At 43.6% G+C, this 23,371-nt stretch overlaps 1 protein-coding gene across 2 annotated transcripts in view; it reads right to left on the bottom strand.

Annotated features, from left to right (window-relative positions):
- AFF4 (ALF transcription elongation factor 4) overlaps positions 1 to 23,042 on the bottom strand; it is an 84,635-nt gene extending 61,593 nt beyond the window's left edge. Inside the window, exons 1-2 of one of the 2 annotated variants that reach the window (XM_070415009.1) lie at positions 22,693 to 23,042; positions 33 to 124 (exon numbers count right to left, since the gene is read on the bottom strand). The gene's annotated coding sequence lies outside the window, so the exon portion shown is untranslated. The remainder of the gene's footprint in view (positions 1 to 32; positions 125 to 22,692) is intronic. The other variant, XM_070415008.1, reaches the window with a different exon arrangement.
- Between the last annotated feature and the right edge of the window lie 329 nt (positions 23,043 to 23,371).

The following is a 23,371-nucleotide window of genomic DNA, read 5'->3' as shown; positions in this document are numbered from 1 at the left end:
AGGTCCAGTGCTTGTCTCTACTTTACATCTACCTTATCTTGATTTCTTTTTGTCCCAAACACAGCTTCCTTGGTGTCCATCCTTATGGCAGTTTGACCTCAGCTTTGCTGTTGCTCTAGATTCCCTAAAAAACGACATTTCTGCTCTAAATACATTAATATTTCAATTAACACCTCAATAAATGGCAAAACTGAGGCTTTCAGCAATAGAATCTAAAATTAACTTGGGTTAGTAACAGTAGTTGAAATTGTGTTGGAAAAGAAAAATACTTTTATGGTGAAGGGAAAAACGAGGGTGTCATTTCTATAATCGTGACAGTACGGTGTCTTTTCACTAAGAATAGACTAAGGAAAATCGTTTATTTATAGCAGCAGGGATTTTGGTTAAATAGATAATGAAAAAGGTTTTCAAACCCTGGGACAAGGAATTACCAGGGACTCTGCAACACTCTTCCCTGGAGTTAGATTAAACCACCTGTCCTAGTTTTACTTATTTTTTAATTTTTATTGATTTCAGAGAAGAAGGGAGAGGGAGAAAGAGAAAGAAACATCAATGATGAGAGAGAATCACTTGACGGGCTGCCTCCTGCATGTCCCCTACTGGGGATCAAGCCCGAAACCCAGGCATGTGCAGCACTGACTGGTATCGAACCCAGGACCCTTCACTCCACAGACCGACGTGCTATGCACTGAGTCAAATCAGCTAGGGCTGTCCTGGTTTTGATTAAAAAAAAAAAAAAAAAAAAAAAGTCCTGTTGGAAGCCAAAGGTAAAAATCAAGTTATACTATGTGCAGGATTTTTAGACTTATGATTTATAAATCAAACCTAATCAGAAAATTAAAGGCCATAAAGATTGGGGGAAATTTAATTGTAAAATTAGAATGGACAGCAAAGCCAACATACTCTTGAGGACTTTTATAAGTGGTTAGAACAGTACAACATTCAAAGATAAACCTTTCTGATTTGCATAATTAGTACCTTACATTTAATATTTTTAAAAGTATTCTAAGTGTTCCAAATGTATATTCAAGTTGTTTCTTATTTGTACAATTTTCTAATAAACTTAGAAAAGAATATAAGTTTTTTGAGGTATGGAAATAGTGTGTGCTTTGTTCGGTCTCCCTAGTATTTAGCACCATACAGAACCACAAAAAGTGTATGATAAATACCATACAACATCTACACTTCAGTATTCAGAGAATAAAACCAAAGACCATATATTATCCTCCAGCTCACTTGAAACAACTAATAATTGTATATCACTAACAATCAAGTTTCAAGTACTATTAGACCTCTTGACTTAACCTATGGTGCTAGACCATACAAAGTTATTTGTATCTGAGAATTTAAGGGGCATGTTAACTAATGATTTCCTTACATTTCATAAATTCAATTCCTAAAAGATCAGAGAACAGAAATGCTTTCTTTAAACTATGATTTAATTTTATGTATTCAACAGCACTGAAATAATCATGCAAGAAATACTTTTTGTACATTTATGGCAAAAATAGGTACGATTTCCTAAATAAAATCCCTCCTATAGTTACAAAAAACTTTGTTTTCTTTTCTTAAACAGTGAAAGTCATCCAACTTTTAACAAAATGCCAAGAAGCTCAGAACTGCCCAGCCGGTGTGGCTCAGTGGCTGAGCACTGACCTATGAACCAGGAGGTTATGGTTTAATTCCCACTGTGGGGCATGCAGGAGGCAATCAATCAATGATTCTCTCATCATTGATGTTTCTATCTCTCTCTCCCTCTCCCTTAACTCTCTGAAATCAATAAAAATACATATTTTTAAAAAATAAGCTCAGAACTAAATTAACTGATTATTTAAAAGAACTAATATCCCAGTTGTAGTTCTTCTTTTCTAATTTTTTTTCTGATTTGACTTATTTTCGCATCTAATTTATAGCCTCCATTTTTTCTCTCCTGTATTTTCACATCAATATCTCTGCCTAAGGTAAAATAAAGTTTTCCAAAAGCAATCATTCCAGTAATCTGAGCTCTCCTAAAAGTACATAAAATGTAAATGAGTTCATTTAAAATATATCTTTGCAGTACAAAAACTATTTTATCGCATATCCCTCAGGATACATGCCAACTATTGTACTAAAATAGGACTGTTGTTGTTTTTTAATTAGCAAATTGCTATATCTCAACAAAACCTATGGGACTTCTAGATAAAAGAATTTTGAAAAGAAAACTTGTCAGGCACAGGCACGCAGGTGGGAAGATTGCTGGGTTCAGAACTGTGGAACCTCTGGAGTATTACATGAGATTTTTAAAAGAGAATTCTCATCCTGATGGAAGAGAACTAGGTGAATTGAGAAACACAACTGTCAACATGAGTTCAGTTAGTACTGCAGATGGTTCTGTTTCAGTGAAGCTGGAAAATACTACAGAAATTTTCAGTATTTGCAGCACTACAAACAGATGCCCCTGATAAAGGGTATGCTATTCCTAATGTGGATCTACCACCTCTGTATTCCTCGAGATTTCGATCTGGACCTCCTCAAGTCAAAGGTAATTCAGGTGGTTTAGTTATAAGCAAGGACTATTTGATAAGCTACATGGAGAGTGGCAACCTTGCTAGTAAAAATTCTCAAACATAAAACATCTAGTAATCAAAAACCAACACAGGCAATTCTCTCTTAATTAACTTCTTAAATATAATAACAAAGTAATGTAAGTTCTAAACTTCAATTGAACTATAAATAGTCAAGGTTCCAATTTAGTAAATGGGACAATTAAGGATAACTGACTTTTAGTTCTGGTTATATAACACTAGTGGCCCAGTGCACAAATTTGTGCACATTGAAAGGAAATTAATTAGAAGAAATATTTTAATATCACTATTCGCCCTTTTTTCTATAATAGAAGTGTCAACCAAATTCACGATCAACAATGACAGACTGAAATACACGTGTGCGACTGGCACCAGCGAGAGCTTTATATGTATTGTGCATGCGTGAGTCAACTTAGCCTTTTATAGATATAGAATAAACCTGCTTAATTAGACCTGCTTTCTGATGTAGCCAAACTTTTTCCAACCCAGTGAAGCACCCCAACTTCTCTTTCAGGTAATTGTCAGCAACACAGCAGTAAATATCAACAAGAAGCAGGTTATTATTATAAATCATGCAGGGAGAACAAAGGGTAAAATATTTAACTGCAGCAGTTTGACTATATACTGCACAGTGAGAAAACCTGAAGTCATTTTCAAGGTCCACCATTTCTTACTTCTTTTCAGTTGGGTCAAGTTTCTAAGCTTTCTAAATCTCCACTTTCTGGCTAATGAAAAGAAAATAGGATTCCACTGAGTCTCCTATCTATCTACTCCAGGACTTCTGTGAGGATCAAATGAGATGAGGCACGGGAAAATGCTTCATAGACATTTGGTTAAAGTGTGAAATGTTCTAACTCAAGATGGCGGCGGAATAGGCAGACGCATCCCAAGGCTTGTCCAGGAGCAAATAGAATGAGCAGCTGAAACTAATAACACCCACCCCGAATTGGCGAAGTATACTCATCTGGTGAGACAGTTTTCAGCGGGGAAGGGCAGAGTTCCCCTGGAAAGCAGACAAGTGAGCAGCACGCTCTTGTCCAAGGAACATCAGCACCGTGAGCAGCCTGCCTCAGGCCTAAGAGCAGCAGTCTCATGTGGCCTGCCCCTGTCCAAGGAGTAGCAGCTGTGTGAATGGCCCGCTTCCCCGTCCGAGGAACAGCAACCACGCGAGCAGTCCAACCTGTCTGAGGAGCAGCAGCCGCACGAGCAGTCTACCTACGTCTGAGGAGCAGCAGCCCTGCGCAGCCTGCCCCCATCCGAGGAGCAGTAGCTGCGCACAGCCCGCACCCTGCACTAGTCCGAGGAGCAGCAGCTGTGCAAGCATCTTGCCCTTGTCCAAGCAGCAGCAGCCACACAAGCAGCCTGCCCAATCCGAGGAACAGCAGCTGTGTGAGCAGCCTGCCCCCCATCTGAGGAGCAGCAGTTCTGCGAGCAGCCCGTCCCCATTCGAGGAGCAGCAGCAGCCCACCCCGGTCCAAGGAGCAGCAGCCACACAAGCAGACTGCCCACGTCCGAGGAGCGGCAGCCCTGCACAGCACGCACTGGTCCGAGGAGCAGAGCCACACACAGCCTGCACCTGTCAGACGAGCAGCAGCCGGGTGAGTGGCCCGTCCCCGTCCGAGGAGGAGCAGACTTGCAATCAACCTGTCCAAGTCCAAGGAGCAGTAGCCCCACAAGCAGCCCACCACATCAGAGGAACAATAGCAGTGTGCAGCCAGCCCCCATTCAAGGAACAGCAGCCACGTGAGCAGTCCGCCCCAGTTCAAGGAGTAGCAGCTGTGTGTGTAGCCCGACCCCATCCAAGGAACAGCAGCCTCGTGATCAGCACACCCTCTGTCTGAGGAACAGCAGCTGTGTGTGAAGCCTGCCCCCCACCAGCCAGAGAAGCCACCACAGCTGTGAACAGCACCCACCAGAGGAGCTGCTGCCAACTGAGGAGCAGCTGCTACCACAACCGCCCGAGAAGCAACCACAGCCCGAGGAGCCACTGCCACCCAAGGAGCAGCCCCTGAATGACTCAACATCTAGATATGTCAGTAAGATCAAATATGGGTAGACAAAGAAACCCCCAAAGGAAAGAAAAGGAGGACTCGCCAGAAAAGCAGCTAAGTGAAACAGAGGCATGCAACATGACAGAAAAAGAATTCAGATTAAGGGTCTTAGAATGCACAAACCGGATCAAGGAAAAAATCAAAAACTTATGCAAGAATCAAGAAGAAACGGATGAAAAAAATCAACAACTTATGTAAGAATCAAAAAGAAATGGATGAAAAAACCAATAACTTATGTAAGAACCAAGAAGAAATGAAGAGTGATATAGCTGCAATAAAAAACACCATCGAAAGTTTCAACAGTAGACTAGGAGAAGCAGAGGACCAAATTAGCGAATTAGAAGACAGGGAAGCAAAACACACCCAAACTGAACTGCAATTGGAGAAAAAAATTAAAAGACAGGAGGAGAGCCTAAGGGAGCTATGGGACAACATGAAACAAAACAACATACGAATAATAGGGGTGCCAGAACAACAGAAAGAGGAACAAGGGTTAGAAAACTTATTTGAAAAAATAATATCAGAAAACTTCCCTGAGGTGGGGAAGAAAAAAGTCACACAAGCACAAAGTGTGAAATGTTTCCACCTGGCTATAAAGCAAGTCGTGTTCCTGGGCTGAAGAAACTACAAGGAGGCTAGTCGTCACTAGGGAGAGGAAGTCGGGCATTGCTACATGACGTCATTACCTGGACGGTTGGACACTTAGCATATTAGCCTTTTTTATATATAGATGGGAGATGGCGACGTAACCACAAAACGACATACATCGAGTCCGACATAACCCGAGGAGTGTCTGTATACAAGATTCAAGTGTAAAACAAAATGACTGCAAATGGGCACAAATCATTTTGGGGTGATGAAAATGTTCTACAATTAAAAGTGTGGTGTTAAGTTGCATTACTCTATAAACTGGTTAAAAATCATTGAATTATACACTTAAAACAAGTGCACTTTATGGGCTGCAAATTATAACTCAATCAAGCTGTTTTTTTTAACGTAATATTATTAACCTGAAAAGGATCCTTGATTACTATCATTTGTTAACTCTTCCTCTACATCCTGACCTTCCTGATGGGCTTCACACCAGTAATTCCCTTAAATAACTGTAATGCTCCCCACTTTCTGCTTAAACCACCTGTTTCCCTATCAGAAACAACTGTGGGGAAAAGAAAACTGAGGTCTCACATCCTCCTCCTATACAATAAAAGCCTTAGATGCAAATTGTCTGCTTGACCAGGAGTTCGACTGCTTGCTATGATGTGCACTGACCACCGGGGGCGGCGCAGAACATGGCGGGTGTTGGCGATGCAGAGCTGACAGCGGGCAACAGTGGAGGCACTGCCAGCCCTGATGGGCCCTGATGAGAGCAGGACTGTGGCGGGGTGGTGAAGTGGGTGAGCGGTCGGTGCCAGGCCAAGGCAGATGCGAGCGGGGTCCCGATCACCCCGTCGATGGCCCCACAGATGGCAACCAGCGGTGGCGGCAGGGGGTGGGGCTGCCACCCAGCTCTCAGACACTGAGGGAGCCGGGTGGGGGGCCCAACCCCAACCAATCGCCCCGCAGATGGTGACCATCGGCCAGCAGGCCCTGACTGCCTAATCGGGTTTGGGCCCTGGGCTGGGATGGGGAACTGGGGGTGGGTGGTGGCGACCAACCTCCTGCAGCGCCCAGGCAGGGGGTTGCGACCTCTCGCTGGCTACCTGGGGACACAGGTGACGGAGACAGAAGTGTGGTGGAAAGGTGGGGTGTCCGCAGAGCTCGCTCTCACTCCCCCTGCTACCCTCCCCGGGATGCCAGAGCTCGCGCAGTGGGGAAGCTCCCATGCTCAGGTGCCGGGCGCCCGTGAGGAGCCCGCCCCGCACCGGCATGGCCTCTTCCGGGTGAGCTGGGCTGCAGCTGCCGGGACAGCAGGCGCCGGTTGGGCTCCCCGTGGGTTTGCGTAGGAGCCAGTCTAGAGTGCACTGCCCACCCGGCTTCCATGCAGCGCTGCTGGGTGGCCCAGAGGCCCACACTGCACCCTGGCCCATAGCGTCTGGCCGTGCTCACCCACATCTCCAGGTGTGGACTCGGGCACCATGACTCAGGAAGAGGGAGGTGCGCGGGGCCTGGGGGCCCAGGTGCTGCCCAGGGCCCAGAGGTCAGCTGGGACCTGCCCTTCCATGCCAGACACTCGTGCTTTGATTGCCAGCCAGGCCTAGGGACTGCACCTGTGCACGAATTTTGTGCACCGGGTCTCTAGTTTAAATAATATGGTGCTATTCAAAAGATAAAAGATATGGATGGAACAAATATTAGAGTCTATCAGGATCTCATACAATGAATTTGAACAACACTATAATAAACTAAACCTAACAGTTAAGTATAGAACACTCCACTCATCAACAGTGGAATATACATTCTTCTCAAGTGCACATGTAACATTCTCCAGGAAAACAAGTCTAAATAAGTTTAAAAGGATTGAAATCATACAAAGTATGTTCTCAGATCACAATGGGATAAAATTAGAAAAGAAGAAAAATTGGGAAATTCACAAATATGTGGAAATTAAACTATACACTCCTAAATAACCAACTGGTCAAAGAAAAAAATCACAAGGGAAATTAGAAAGTCCTATCAAATAATAAAAACAAAACCCTATACTAAACCTTATCAGATCAATTAAAGCAGTACTTAAAGAAAATCTTCCTATTAATAAAAGCCTAGTATGCTAAATGTCCAGTCGGCCATTCAACCAAAGTGTAATATGCTAATGATATGCTAAAAACACACTCAACCGCTAGCTATGATGTGCACTGACCACCAGGGGGTAGATAGTCGACCAGCCGCTATGACTTGCACTGACCACCAGGGAGCAGACGCTTCTACCGGTAGATTAGCTTGCTGCTGGGGTCCAGCACATCGGAACTGAGTGAAATGCCCAGACATGCCCTGTAGCCCTCCCATGGTCCCTCCCCGGCTGGCCAACCCCCTGCATCCCTCCTCAGTCCCAATCAGGCACCGGTGGGGTCCCTCAGCCTAGCCTGTGCCCTCTCGCAACCCGGGATCCCTCGGGGGATGTCAGAGAGCGGTTTTAGCCCGATCCCGAAGGCCAGGCCAAGGGACCCCACTGGTACACAAATGCATGCACCAGGCCTCTAGTATAACTACTAGTATAAACACTGATATTAAACAAGGGGAAAAATTTGAAATAATAAAGATTAGAATAAGTAAAATAAATAGAAATAAATAAATAAAATAGAGAATCTATATAAAAACCTAAGCGACCGGCCAAGTGGCCAGTACCTATAATGTGCAATGACCATCAGGGGACAGACACTCAATGCACAGACATGGAAACATGGAACAGACTGATGAATCTCAGAGGGAAGGGAGGAGGGGGAGGGCGGGAAGAGATTAACCAAAGATCTGATATGGATACTAGAGCCCTGGTGCACAAACTTGTGCACCAGTGGGATCCCTCAGCCTGGCCTGCAGGGATTGGTGGAAACCGGTTCTCCGACATCCTCCGAGGGGTCCCAGATTGTGAGAGGGCGCAGGCCAGGGTGAGGGATCAGGACCTCTAGTAGAAAAATAATAGAGAAAATAAACAAAACCAAAAATTGGTTCTTAGAAAAGACAAGAAAATTGACAAACCTTTAGTTACAATGACCAAGGAAGACTCAAATTACTGGGAACAACATTACCAACCTTACAGAAATAAAATTGGTTATAAGGGAATACAATAAAAAAGAAACTTGTACACCAACAAGTTAAATAATCTAGATGAACAGAATTCCTAAAAACACACAAAATTATGTAATTTTAAATTTTAAAACAGTTTAAAGTGGTGTTCAGAACCTGTTAACAAGGTTTTCTTCAATGAGAAAGTCTGAAGAGGTCACAAGGCAGGGAAACAAAAATGTACATCTGAAAATCAAAACCAATAGTGAAACATCAGGTCCCAATACATGATTTTGCACAGAAAGACCTTTGCCCCAAAGTTTGTCATGAGACTTCTATGGCCTTCAGATTAAAATGATGTAGTAAAAAACATGAAAGCAAAGGTAATTCCATACTATTTTTGCTTTTTTCATCGTCTTTATATTACTTCAATTTCTCATAATCATGTTTCATAATTGCTCTCAACTAGGCCCTCAAAGTTTCCCAGAAAGTTTACTATCTTTCTCTTTCCTATTTCTCACAAGTATTTCATGGAGTCTATGACTCTCCTTCCTAATTTCCATTCCAAAAATGACTTGTCTTACTAGACAAAGATTAAAAACAAGACTAAAAATCAGAGAGAAATTGAGATATGTTGGTTAGATCATTTCTTTCTGCTGGTGGACACCACCGAGTAAGCAACGTTGAAGTCTCCCCTCCCAAAGTCATCGTGTCTAAGTCATTCTTCCAAAGAGCTGGAACAGCTGGGGAAGCTCTTTATTGGAGGTTTGAGCTTTGAAACAACAGATGGGAGTCTGAGGAGCCATCTTGAGCAAGGGGGAACACTCACTATGTGGTGATGAGTGACCCAAACACCAAGCACTCCAGAGGCTTTGGGTTTGTCACGTGTGCCACTGTGGAGGAGGTGGATGCAGCCATGAATGCAAAGCACACACAAAGTGGATGGAAGAGCTGTGGAACCAGAGAGGGCTGTCTTAAAAGAAGATTCTCAAAGACATGGTGCCCACTTAACCGTGAAAAAGACTTGTAAGTGGTATTAAAGAAGACACTGAAGAACATCACCTAAGACAGTGGTTCTCAACCTTCTGGCCCTTTAAATACAGTTCCTCATGTTGTGACCCAACCATAAAATTATTTTCGTTGCTACTTCATAACTGTAATGTTGCTATTGTTATGAATCGTAATGTAAATATCTGATATGCAGGATGGTGTAAGGCGACCCCTGTGAAAGGGTCATTCGACCGCCAAAGGGGTCGCGACCCACAGGTTCAGAACCGCTGACCTAAGAGATTATTTTGAACAGTATGTGAAAAGCAAAGTGGCTGAAATCATGACTGATTGAGGCAAAAAAAGAGAGGCTTTGCTTTTGTAATCTTTGATGACAATGCCTCTGTAGACAAGACTGTCATTCAGAAATACCATACTGTATTGGGGGGTGGGAAGGAAGAGAACATATGTAATACTTTCAACAATAAAGATTTAATATTTTTAAAAGAAATACCATACTGTGAATAGCCACAACTGTGAAGTAAGGAAAGCCCTATTTAAGCAAGAGATGGCCAGAGCTTCATTCAGCTAAAGAGGCTGAGTGGTTCTGGAAACTTCGGAGGTGATCATGGGAGAGGTTTTGGTGGAAATGACTACTTTGATCATGGAGGAAACTTCAGTGGTCAAGATGGCTTTGGTAGTAGCCATGGTGGTGGTGGATATGGTAGCAGTGGGGATGGCTACAATGGTTTTGGTAATGATGAATTCACTGTTGTGAATCCACACAATTAACTTATCCATTCTCCAGTAGATAGATATTTAGGTAGTTTCCCCATTTCTCTGCTACTACAAACAATGCTGTAATGATCACTTTTATACATATCTCTTTGTACCAATGAGTGAGAGTTTTTCTAGAATAGACACCTACAGGTGGAATTGCTAGGTTGCAGGGTAGGAGCATCTTCAATTTTAGTAGATATAGACAAAATGTTTTCCAAAATGGATCCAATCACTATTCAACACTCTACTGTTTTCAACTTCCTACACTCCACCCCTTTGCCAAGATCTCTAGTGATTTGCAAGTTGCTAAAGCCAACAGACAGTCTATCATTTTAATTGACCTACCATTCAACACACATTCAGCCACTGAGTTCCTTAATACAGTACTTCTGAGTTCTGTAACCCTGGTCTTCCCAATTTTCCCAGTAATTCTGGCTCCTCCTCTTCAACCTATCAGACTTCTTAAGTTGATGCTCCTCTGTACTCAGCCATGGGTCTTATTCTGATTCAGTCTACATTCTCTCCCACAATTTCATTGCTTGAAATACCATCTATATGCCTAGAATCCAAATACCTAAATATTCTCCACATCAGATCTTTCTCTTCTGAGATACAGACCACATATCTAAGGACGTTGATCATGTTCTTTGAGGAATCTCAATCTTATTATATCCAAAAACTGATTTCTTGATCTGTTTTCCCCTGCCTCTACCAACTCCTAATCCAGTGATTCTCTCCTACCAAGCAACTGCTCTTGGTGAATCCTTCCTTCAACCTCTCTCCATATCCAATCCATAATTACAGCCTCCAACATATATTTTTAATTAATCTGTTCACTTCTTTCTCCACAGCCATTGTTCAAAACAAGCCATCATTTTATCTCCAACTTGGGAATGCTACAGCCTTCTAATTAAGGCTCCTAGTTCCCCTGGTCTCTCTCTACTCCACATTTCTTACTACAGCCAAAGTGATGTCTTTAAAACACAAACCAGATCATGTCATCAAACCCCTGCTTTAAATTTTTAAATAAGCTTTCACTTACCTTAGGATAAACCTTAAGGTCCTTAACATGGCCTACAGAGCCCTGATCTGACTTTCTACCTGATCTGATTCCTGCCTATTTCATCAGATTCAAATTGTATCTTACAACTCTTCCCTCCCAGTTCCCCACCAGGGACCTTTTAGGGGGCTTCTTGAACTTGTGATGCTCTTTCCAGCTTCAGAAAATTGATGCATACATTCCCTTTTCCTTCAGAATACTTGATCACAATTAAGTATATATTTATTTTTATGTTCATTAATATTTCCTCTCTCACTAAACAATAATCAGGGAATGTGTCTGTTTTGTTCAGCACTGCATATCTATACAATAACCTAGTAGACAATCACCTGAATGAGTAAACTAATGAATTTCACAGCATGGTTAGAAAGAAGACATTATCGCACTTACTAGAAAATAATACACAGAGATCATGGTATTATTTACCTAATGTCACAAAATACTAATATTTCACAATAGAAATAATCAGTACTTCATATTACATTAAAATCAGACACCATCTGCAACAAATTTTAATTGAGCACTGTAACATTTGCATTTAATGATTTCAGATAGGCCAGAACTGAAATATTTATTTGTCAAGCTCTACAACTCTTCCTTTAACTATAATTCAATTCACTTCCTCCATGAAGCTTCTCGGATAAATCAAAACTTTATTTCCTCATCTTAGAAGCCAAACTATCATAAGTAATGCTTATTATGTAGTTAAGCAGTTATTCTATTGTTCAATAAATAATTTGAAACAGTATTTGCCAGACTGATTACTGATAAACTGGTATGTTCTTTTAAAAATACTAGACAATGTAAAACCTCAATTCAAGAAATGTTTATTACATACACAAATGCTCACACTTAAGGGTAAGTCTAAGAACATATGAATATTCATATTACATGTAACCAGCTGCCTTCCTTTAGACAATGTTTCTCTCAGTAATACTAAATACTCTTTCCTCTTGTTGTCCTACAGTTATATACCATGTACCTATTTCAGAACCAAAACCAAATCAAATTATACTTCTTTCATTAATATTTAGAAATGTGTAAACCAAATTTAACTAGTGTAAACTTACCTTAAAAATTGTTGCTACCATACTCTAAAAGCATATGAACAAAACAAAAAAATCAGAGAAGCCTATTTTCACCTTCAAAGATAAATAAATGAGCATAGAAAATGGTTTAAAGTAAAAATTTACAGTTCTTTTTATAGAAAAAAATCAATCTTTTGATTCAGAGTATTTTAAAGCATACAAATATCTAAAACCCAAAAAGGCATCTTATTGGAAACTTCTGTAATGTATGCACTAGTAATTACTTTTACATCTTTATAAAACAGAGCTAAGAGATTCTTATGCAATAAAAGGATGTCAAGCTGTCTACAGTTCAATTCTTACCTATTTTTATAAAGCCTTCAGGATTTATCTGAGCCTGAAAATAACCTACATACATTCAGATCCAGATTTTTACTCAAATTGGCCCCTCTTAGTAGTCCTTACTTCTCCCCATTTCTAAATTCATCTATGTCAAAGCTAACCACATATACCTTCTTCCAAAAAACCCTCCAAGCTTCCTGACTTTTTACTATAATGTTAATAAAAATATGTAAATATAAAATTAGGTATGAACTCATTATGTTTATAGCTCTTACATAACAGTAAAACTAAAACAACTTTAAAATCTATATATAAAAGCCCAAGCAATCATCACAACCAAATGGACAACCGAACAGGCTGCGTGGGGTAACCAGGCCAACAGGGGGATCAGTGAGGGGTGATCAAACGACCGAGCAGCAGGTTGCGTGGGGCAACCAGGCCCGCAAGGGGGTCAGTGAGGGGCGACCAAATGACCGAGCAGCAGGTTGCGTGGGGCAACCAGGCCCGCAAGGGGGTCAGTGAGGGGTGACCAAACGACTGAGCAGCAGGCTGCGTGGGGCAACCAGGCCCGCAAGGGGGTCAGTGAGGGGCGACCAAATGACCGAGCAGCAGGTTGCGTGGGGCAACCAGGCCCGCAAGGGGGTCAGTGAGGGGTGACCAAACGACTGAGCAGCAGGCTGCGTGGGGCAACCAGGCCCGCAAGGGGGTCAGTGAGGGGCGACCAAACGACTGAGCAGCAGGCTGCGTGGGGCGACCAGGCCCACAGGGGGAAGGGGGCAGTGAGGGGCGACCAGGTCGGCACGGGGGGCAGTAAGGGGTGACCAGGCTGGCAGGGGTGCAGCTAGGGGCAACCAGGCTGGTGGGGGGGGGGGCAGTTGGGAGAGAACAGGCTGGCAGGGGGGGCAGTAAGGGGTGATCAGGCCGGCAGGGGGGCAGTTAGGGGCAACTAGGCTGGTGGGGGGGGCAGTTGGGGGTGGCCAGGCCAGCAGAGGGGGCAGTAAAGGGTGACCAGGCCAGCAGGGTGGGCAGTCAGGGGCAACCAGGCCGGCGGGGGGGTGGGGGGGGAGCAGTTGGGGGCGACTAGGCCGGCAAGGGGGGAGTTAGGGGCAGTCAGGCAGGCAGGCAGGTGAACAGTTAGGAGCCAGTGGTCCCAGATTGTGAGAGGGATGTCCGAGGAGTCCCGGATTGGAGAGGGTGCAGGCTTGGCTGAGGGGACCCCCCCTCCCATGCACGAATTTCGTGCACTGGGCCGCTAGTCTAAATATAAAACAAAATTTTAAGTAACATGAATATAACAGATTGTGTTAGTTTACAAAAACCATACCAATGACATATTCAATCCTGGAAATATGTAGTCTCAAATCTGGTTCTATATTTTTAAACCACTTCTGTAACTTGACTTCAATAATACTAATACAGAAAATGCTTATAAATATGTTATACAAAACTGTGCTTATTTGTTAGTTTGGGAAATACAACATTATACACCAGACCAACTAGTAGTCCTTAAATGTCCATTTTAAACAGGTCTCACTTGCTAACTCTGGCAATCTTGTTCACTTGTGTTTCCTACCTTATCAAAATCTACATTAAATATATATAAAGTATATAAACCACTGCTACAGTTGGAAACACAACACCTACACTGCAAACTGTTTTGTGTTAATTAATTACAAAGATGGGGTCCACCAGAAACATCTCAAGGTGAAAATATGACACCACCTACTATGCCAGAGTTCTTTCAGATTTGGCCTGCCAATAGTAACACATACTATGACATGGTCCAATTTTACTCTCCAACTTTCCCTTCTGAGCCATTCACTGCAGTATCATCTTAGTACAAGGGACTATAGCTTGGCACAAACACAATAGTAAACAAAATCTAAACACAGCAACAAACTCCCAAGGGAGTATTTGGCTATAAAGCAGTCCTTCAGAAGTTAACATAAAACTCATTAATGTCTAAGTATCCCCGGGTAGAAGAATACTACAGAAAATGGAACACTACTAAGGAGTTTAAAGTAACAAAATCAGATTTGCAGTTTCGAGGGAAAAATCATTCTGGTACAGGGTATAGTAGATCAGACTGGCAATAAGGAAACAAGCGAGAAGATTGTTGCAATAATCCAGGTGAGAGTTGAAAGCTTTGAATTAAGGCAGCAAATGCAGAGAAAGGGTTTGGATTCAAAGATGTTAAGGAAGTAGAATCTTGGGAAAGCCAGGTGTGAGAAGTAAAATAGAGGAGTCAAGGACAACTTGCATGTTTCTAGGAAAAGTGATGATAATGGTACATTCTCCAAGACAAGAAAAAGAGCAGAATTGGGGGTGAGGGGATTGAGAAGTGGCAGAATAGTTAATCTGTACATAATGAACACTTATAGGGACTATCTGACCAGCTTCTAGCTTCACTTCACCCCAGATTTTCTGGAAATTCTCCCCCCCATTTACATAGTTGTACTAAAGGCAACCATGTTACAATGTAACCGATAGTGTGATCCTCCTTTCAGGGTATAGAAGACCCCTCAAGTCTGATTCCCTAACTAAAGCTAGGCTAATGCCCAAATCCCACCTGTTTGTATATGTGTATTTGTATTTGTGTGTATACATGTATGTGTATTCTACAATAAAACAAAAACCTGTAACAACTACCACGGTAAATAGGGACATTATAACTAACTGTTCAACCCTAAGGCAATCCTCAGACCCAAATGTCAACTAAGGCTCATTTGATCTGCTAAAACAGGAGTCAACAAACTTTTTTAAAGCCCCCTAGTAAATATTTTAGGCTTTGTAGGCCACACAGTCACAACTACTTAACTCTGCCTTTGCAGCAGCAAAAGCAGCTACAGATAATATATAAACAAATAGATGTATTTATGAACATTGAAATTTGAGCTTCCAAAAAAAATTTGCATTTCCTATAATTTTCACATGCCACAAAATATTCTTTTGATTTCCCCCACCATTTAAAAATGTAAAACCATTCTTAGCTCACAGGCCATACAAAAGCACGCAGCACTATGTCAACTAACCATAGTCTGCTGACCCTTGTAGTAGGCGACATAGATCTGTCCTCCCCTAACACTACTTCCAAATGTCCTCTTAGTGGTAATCTTAACCTAAGACAAAAATCTTCCTAGTGGACAGAACTGAAAAATCATTTGGCTAAAAAACTCACTCCATTTTCAAGGAAGACAACAAATGAAGGCCCCTATAATTTGCTGGTTCTATCATTTACCTTATACCATACCTGTCCAGCAAGATATGATGTAAGTTTTGCAACAATATCTTCCTCTGCCCTCCTCTCATAAGAGTTTTAGTTATTTTGTTTCCCAACCACTGTGTATCAGTTATGTTAAGGATGATTAAATTTAGTTTTTAGCCACAATTTTCAGACATGTGACAAAGCATATTTAGGCCTGATTAACAAGAGATCTCACCTTTAGAACATGAACTCGGAGAACAATGACCTATGGATGCTGTAGCCAGATGTGAATTTGGGTAGTCTCCATAAAAGAGATAAGGTTGTTTGCTGATATATATAAATTATGTTTATAAAATATTTAATATACATATGGGAAAAAGTAGGACTAAATAGCCATGGGATGAATGAGGTGGCCCAACTAAGTTTATCTCTTCTTTTTTATTACTGATTTTAGAGAGAGAAGAAGGGAAGGAGGGAGGGAAGGAGAGAACATTATTGATTTGTTCTACTTATTTATGCATTCACTGATTGATTCTTGTATGTGCCCTCACCAGGGATGGAACCCACAACCTTGGCGTATCAGGATGACGCTCTAATCAACTGAGCCTACCCAGCCAGGGCCCCAAATATTTTTTGTTTGTTTGTTTGTTTTTTAACATATTTTTATTGATTTCAGAGGGGAAGGGAGAAGGAGAGGGAGAGATAGAAACATCAATGATGAGAGAGAATCATTGATCGGCTGCCTCCTGCATGCCCCCCACTGGAGATTGCGCCAGCAACCCTGACATGTGTCCTTGACCAGAATCGAACCCGAGACCTTAGTCCGCAGGCCAACACTCTATCCACTGAGCCAAACCTGCTAGGGCCCAACTATGTTTTAAGAGTATCCTTTACTGCACTTCTCTCTGGGATAGTGCAGCTAGAGCATCTTATTACAATGTAGCCCCTCAGCCAAAGTTATGGTCTAGAGGTGGACACATAATCTAATGAGTCCCCTTTCCTAGCTAGGATTTGGGATTGAGATTCAGGTCAGTCTCTCTCTGATAGCAGAAGATACAAGATTTCAAATTCAGAAGATATTAGTAAGTGTTAAAGTTGATCTGCAGCAAGAGAACTAGCTGAATATGCAAAGAGCCCCTTGATCCAGCTGTTCCTGAGTTCTATCTTCCTGCCTTTCTTGGAATTTGTGGGATACCCAATATGTTCCCAATAAATTCTTTTGGCTTAAGGTAAGTATATGCTACTTTCCTAAATAAAACAAAGTGCCTATTAGACAAACTAAATGGGGATATTCAGTTAGATGAAAGAGTTCTGGTGCCCAAAAAACACTTAGAGTGAAGAAGGAATGACAAGGCTAAAATACAGAATACCAATCTCAAAGGATTACCAAGAATTAAAACTCCACAAAAAAGCAGTTAGTAGGTAGAAAGGTAGTAATGAACAGTCATCAAAGTAAGGAAGAAAACAATATCAAGGATAAAATGATTAACTATCAAGTACAAAAAGAGGTAGTAAGCAATGATTACACAAGTTGGCAATATAAAAGACACAAGTGGCCTTGGTAAGAGCAATTTCACTGGCATGGTAGGATGAGAAGTCAAGCTGAAGGTGCACACTACCTATAAAGTATTCTTGCCATTAAAAAGGTGTCAAGCCTGATAGTCTAGCCAGTGTGCTAAGCAGTTAGAGCCTCAGTCAGAGCACTCGGGTTCCATTCCTGGTCAAGAGCGTGTACCTCAGTTGCAGGTTTGATCCCTGACCCTAGTCGGGGCAAGTTCGGGAGGCAACCAATCAATGCAGCTCTCTCATATCTCTCTTTCTCTTCTTCCCCATCCATCCCTTTCTTCCACTCTCTCTAAAAAGCAATGGAAAAAATAGCCTCAGGTGAGGAGGGAAAAAAATTTCAAGCCTGAATCAAATCAAGCTCCTAAATGTAACTACTAATTTAAAGGAAAAACAGGGGCAAAGGAACATCTATAATAATAAAAGCGTAATATACTAATTAGACCGGACAGCCAGATGACCTTCCAGACAAAGCCGGGGCTGCAAGGGCCAAGCTCCTTGCATGAATTTCGTGCATCAGGCCGCTAGCTAAGTGTCTCTCCAACTGATAGCTATGACGCACACTGAGCACCAGAGGGCAGACGCTCAATGCAGGAGCTGCCAAGCTGCAGTGACTTGGCAGTGGCAGTTCTCGGGTGACGCACCCGGAACCAGGGAGGAGGGAGCCCGATTCCTCGCTACGAGATTCCACCTTTGGCCGTGGGTAATGTTGTTTCTTGGGCACTGTCGGCCCCGAATCTGGTTTACTGCACACTTGTGTTTGCATTCCACACCCTGTACAACAGCAACTCTGTAGAGTGCCCTCTCACACTCCGGGACCCCCCAGGGGATGTTGGAGAGCTGGTTTCAGCCCGATCCCTGCAGGACAGGCCGAGGGGCCCCACCTGCCGGAGGGACCCTGCTCACTCCCCAGATGCCCTTCGAGCCACAGCACCACTCCAGGTGCAGCTGGCCAGGGAGGGACCCGGGAGGTTGGCTCCAGGGCGGGTCCAGCCCATCTCGCCCAGTCCCGCCCTGCCAGCCACCTTCTAATTAATTTTCTTTCAATGTGCACGAATCTGTGCACCAGGTCACTAGTATTACATGAAACCACAGCAATGCAATCAGCACAATCCAGACTGCGAGAAATCTCATAGGGCAAAAACCTGGTTTCTTTAACGAACCAATTGTATGGGAACAAGAACAAAAAGACAGCAACCAATAGAAGGAAGAAAAAAAAAAAAGGAGGGTTGAGACACATACCCAATGTAATATATGTCCCTTTATCTGGATTCTAACTCAAACTGTTAAAACAAAGTAAAGCCCAGCTGGTGTGGCTCAGTGATTGAGTGCTGACCTATGAACCAGGAGGTCACAGTTCAATTCCCAGTCAGGGCACATGCCTGGGTTTCAGGCTCAGTCCCCGGTGGCAGCCTATCAATCATTCTCTCTCATCACTGATGTTTCTATCTCACTCTCCCTCTCCCTTCCTCTCTAAAATCAATAAAAACACACTTTTTTTAAAAAAAAGCAGAAACTGTAATCAAGAAAATCTGAACACTGACTGGGTATGCAATGATAATAAAAAATTAGTGTCGCCCTAACCGGTTTGGCTCAGTGGATAGAGCGTCGGCCTGCGGACTGAAAGGTCCCAGGTTCGATTCCGGTCAAGGGCATGTACCTTGGTTGCAGGCACATCCCCAGTGGGAGGTGTGCAGGAGGCAGCTGATCGATGTTTCTCTCTCATCGATCGTTTCTAACTCTCTATTCTTCTCCCTTCCTCTCTATAAAAAGTCAATAAAATATGTTTAAAAAAAAATTAGTGTTAATTTTTTAGTAAAATTTTATATTGGATTATTGTTTTAATCCTTATTTTTCAGAGATACACAATGTAATAGTGTAACAATGTTTATTTTACTAGTGTGTCTTCGTTGTGTTCCATGTCACCCAGAGTTAGCTGCCTAACAATTAAGGGAGATACAAAGTGATAAAGGATTCCAAGGAGGTAGGTCACAATTGGAGTAGAGTGAAGAATTAAGCAAAACTTTAGGAAGGCAATGGTACTTGCCCTGGGCCTTAAAAGATGGTAAAGTTTTAACAGATAAGAACAAGAGAGAAAAGTGATATTCCTGATGGAAAAAATGAAAGCAAATGCAAAGAGGTGGGAAGGCCTGTCTATGCAGAGTATTCACCTGTACTCACCTCTCCATAAAACTGTCCCTACCCTGATGAGACATGAAAAAAAAAACTTGAAGTGAAAAGTCGTAACTCACTAGGCAGCTCCAAATTGGTAAAATCATGGGAGACCCATTCAGGCTCCAAGCAGTCCCAGGGGGAGTTCTTGTCCAGTCCCAGGACAGATTGAGACAATATCTGGATAGCCAAACCATACTGGCTGTCCAGGGCAATCTATTCTGTCAATCAATAACTGATTCCCACTCCCCCTTCCCTCCTGCCCCCCACCACACACATACACTTTGGGAAAAGAAGCATGGAGTTCTTTTACCTATCCTAGGAAATAATGATCAAAATGAGTAATTTAAAACAGGACCCACTAAAAGCCACCACCATGGCTCATTAGAGAGATAAAAGTTACATGAAATGCCTTTCCTCAGGTTACAGATTTTTTTTTAATGATAGCTGATGAAGCAAATATATTTTAAATAAGATTTTTTTCCTTCGAAAATAGAACAAGTAATCCCCAAATTGAAATGTTTTTGGAATATTTTGGAAATGGATTCAGTGGTTCTAACATTTTCTACATGCCAGTATCATTGAAATTCTCAGAATATGATGCCTGTGAAAATGAACATCAAGACAAATAGGAATGCACATGATTAGCCAAAACTCAGTAATTGGAATGCTTATTACTGCCCTCTTCTATGTACTGGAGTATCACTTCAAATAACCAATATAAGTGGGCGTAAGGAGATACTAGAAGTAGGGATGCTTTTCGTAAACCAAAGTAAAAAGCAGCAAGGTAACAGGTCAGATAAGCTTTAAGCAGTTTTAAGTCATGACTACACCTTATTTCACAATAACTGAGACTGGTATACATCCTCCCAGAAATCAAATGTAATTATTCCAACTTATCAGAAGAAATAAAAAAAGAAATGAGTAAAACATAATAATTGGGGGTTCAAAAACTGGGAAACCTTTATATTATATAGGAAAGATTTTGTGGTAAGGTATCTGTAGAACAGAGCTAAAATAAGAAATAAAATTTAAGTCAATTTTTATAATTCACACTGGGTCATTGCACAGGTGTGCCTTCAATACTTAAAAAATGCCTCTTTGATTTTCTGAAAAATACTACAAAGAGGACTCATATATTTTGGACTCCATTCTAAACCAGTAGATGGCCACAAAAGGAGAAATACCTGTTTTCTTTGTTCCTCTCAGGTACACATTAAACCATTACATTTACCTTAACTCTACAAAAAAGGTAAGATACATAATTTTTAGATGGCTTCATCTTCTGTAGCTGACAGTCATTTTTTCCTCTACAAATACTGATCACTTGCTCATATAGCTTTCTTTAGATTACCTTTTTGTAAAATCATAGGTTGGCTATTACATTCAAATTCAATCTACTAATTGTGTAAAATATTGGGGAGGATAGAGAGAGGTATAAATAAAGTTCTTGCTCTAAAGACACTACAACAGACCTATAAGAAAATTGCAATGCAAAGCAGAAAGTATCAACTGTTACAAAGGCGATACAATAACTCAAAGAGCACAGAAAAGAGAATGTATGTCATCTGACAAGTAGAAAGTGAATCTGAATGAAAATATTTTTTTCTTTAAGAATCCTTAAGTACAAAGCTTCACCAAAAGCACTGTAATCACCTTTAATACCCCAGAATTGTAGACACTTTCCCATTAACACAGCTAAGCTCCTTTTTTTTTTTTAATCAAACAGTAAAAGCTGGGTCATTCACAGACATCCTATCTTGTCCCCATTTGACACAAAATTTTATTTAAAGTAAAATTTGCCTACTGCTCCTGTAGGCAAACACCAGTCATCAGCCTGCAAGCCACCACAGACTGAATGAGACTGCTGGTATTAAAAAAATAAAAATAAAAATACATTGATTGCTTCCAGTAAGTTAACTCTAAAAGATAATTAAAAACAAGTTCCTGAGAATTTTTTTGTGTTTGGAAACTGAAAAACGCCATGCTGAATAAGAAAAATTAACCTGAGAAATTTAAGAAGCCAGCTTTGTTAAAAACCAAGGGGCCACTTGCCAATCCTTCTTTATGCACATATTGACCAAAGATGAGTCTAGGCAGAGGCCACAAAGGATCTTCACCAAATGCCAAGATCAGACATTTCTCATAAATATTGCAATTTTCCTAAGTTAAAGGCCAGTTAAATAAAAAGAAGCACTTCACAAAGCTTCGCAGGATGAAGATGGAAACAAAGCTTTGCGCTTTTAACACCGATGTCCTAAAAAAACACACACCATCACACATTTCAAACGTGACATTTACAAATATCCTATCCACACCCGCGCCTATAGCTGAGATGCCTCCCGGAAACTCCGGCCACCGGGCCAGGGGGCTGGCCCGAGTGTTCAAACCCTACGGCCCCGCAGGACAGAAACCCCCCGATCCTGCACTGCAACTCGGCGCAGGAACCCTCCGCGAGCCCGTCCTCTCGGCGTGAACTCCACACACCAGCGGTTCTGATCTGCCCTTTCAACTCGATACAAATAACATCGTCGGCGGAAGAGCCGGCCGTCAGGATCCTCCTCGACTCCTCTGCCCCGCGACCCATCCTCGGGGAGTGGAAGGAGCAGCAAAGTGGCAGGAACAAAGCACTGACGTCAATTACGAGATGAACCCCGGGCACCGGCAGCTGGAGCCCGAGGCCTCCACATCCACAGCCAGACACCAGCCGCCGGGAACCCGCGGAGCGGCAGGCCCAGGAGTTATGGGGGGGCTCGAGCACGGCGCCCCACATTCCCATGTTTAGTTAACCCCCTCTGCTGCCCGAAGGCGGAGTATTTTCCGCCCCCCCCCCCTTTTTTTTTTTTTTTTTGCAGAGGAGGAGGGTGACGGTGAGCAGGATCGCGAGAAGGAAAGCGAGAACTAGTTGGGTTCTGATCGCCAGAACCCAGGCCTATTTTCTCTTTGACTAGAAATGGCTTGGAATCAGAGATGAAAAAGTCACCCAACAGTCGGCGGGGTTTCTGAGGGAAGGGGCGGACTGAGGGACGAAAGGGGCCGGAGGACACGGCGAGAGGATGGGTTTCTGGGGATTTTTGTTAGGATGAGGTTAGTGGATGTCTCTACGTGGGGGGAAGGGAGTGGAACGCGGGGGTGACAGACGAAGGCGGATGGAGCAGCCCGGGCCCGGAGGGTGTCCCCGAGGCCCCCGGGGGACCCCGCGCCCCCGGCACCCTCCCCTCGCCCACCCCTCCCCCGCGGCCCGGCCCGGCCCTCGGGCAGCCCCGCGGCTTCTCACCTCCAGTCCCGGCTCCGCTAGGCCCGAACCATCTCCCGGCGGCGGCGGCGGCGGCGGCGGCGGGACCGGGCCTGCACCTTCACCCGACGCGCATTCGAGCCCAGCCGGGGGGCGGCGACAGGCTGCCAAGGACGAGGGGCTCCCGGGGCGCCGAGGGCTCGCAAGGTCTCAAAAAGCGCCGGCGGAGGCGACGCGCCTCACACGGAACAGGCGGAGGTCCCGACCCGGTCCATGACGGTCGGGCCCAGCCTGGGACGGCCGACGGCGGCGGCGGGGGCGGGCTGACGAGGACCTGGCGCCCGGATCTCCGCCCCGTCAGCTGGCGGCGGCGGAGACGACGGAGGCTCGACTCCCGCAGCCAGGATGACTGACGCAGCGGCCGTGCCACCATGTGACCAGGGCCGGCGGGCGAGGCGTCACGTGACGACGACGCGCCCCTCCCCGCCGGGGAAGCGGGGGGCTGCGGGCCGTGGGGCCTGCGGTGCCGGTGCTGAGGGCGGGGACGGGCGCCGCTGTCGGGCCCGACGACCCCGGGCGGGCCCAGCGCCGGCCCCGGTGGCGGAGGCCCGAGCCCGGAGCCCGGAGCCCGGAGCCCGGCCCGGCGGCCGCGTTCGGAGGGCGGGGCGGGCAGGACCCGACCGGCACCCGCCGACGCGCACCCTCCTGCGCGTAGCCGCTA

This window comes from Myotis yumanensis, unplaced genomic scaffold (genome assembly GCF_028538775.1).
Source record: "Myotis yumanensis isolate MYYU_CA2020_CCGP unplaced genomic scaffold, mMyoYum1.0.hap1 SCAF_5, whole genome shotgun sequence".
In the NCBI taxonomy this organism is placed as follows: Eukaryota; Metazoa; Chordata; class Mammalia; order Chiroptera; family Vespertilionidae; genus Myotis; species Myotis yumanensis.
This window is presented reverse-complemented; position numbering and strand designations above follow the sequence as displayed.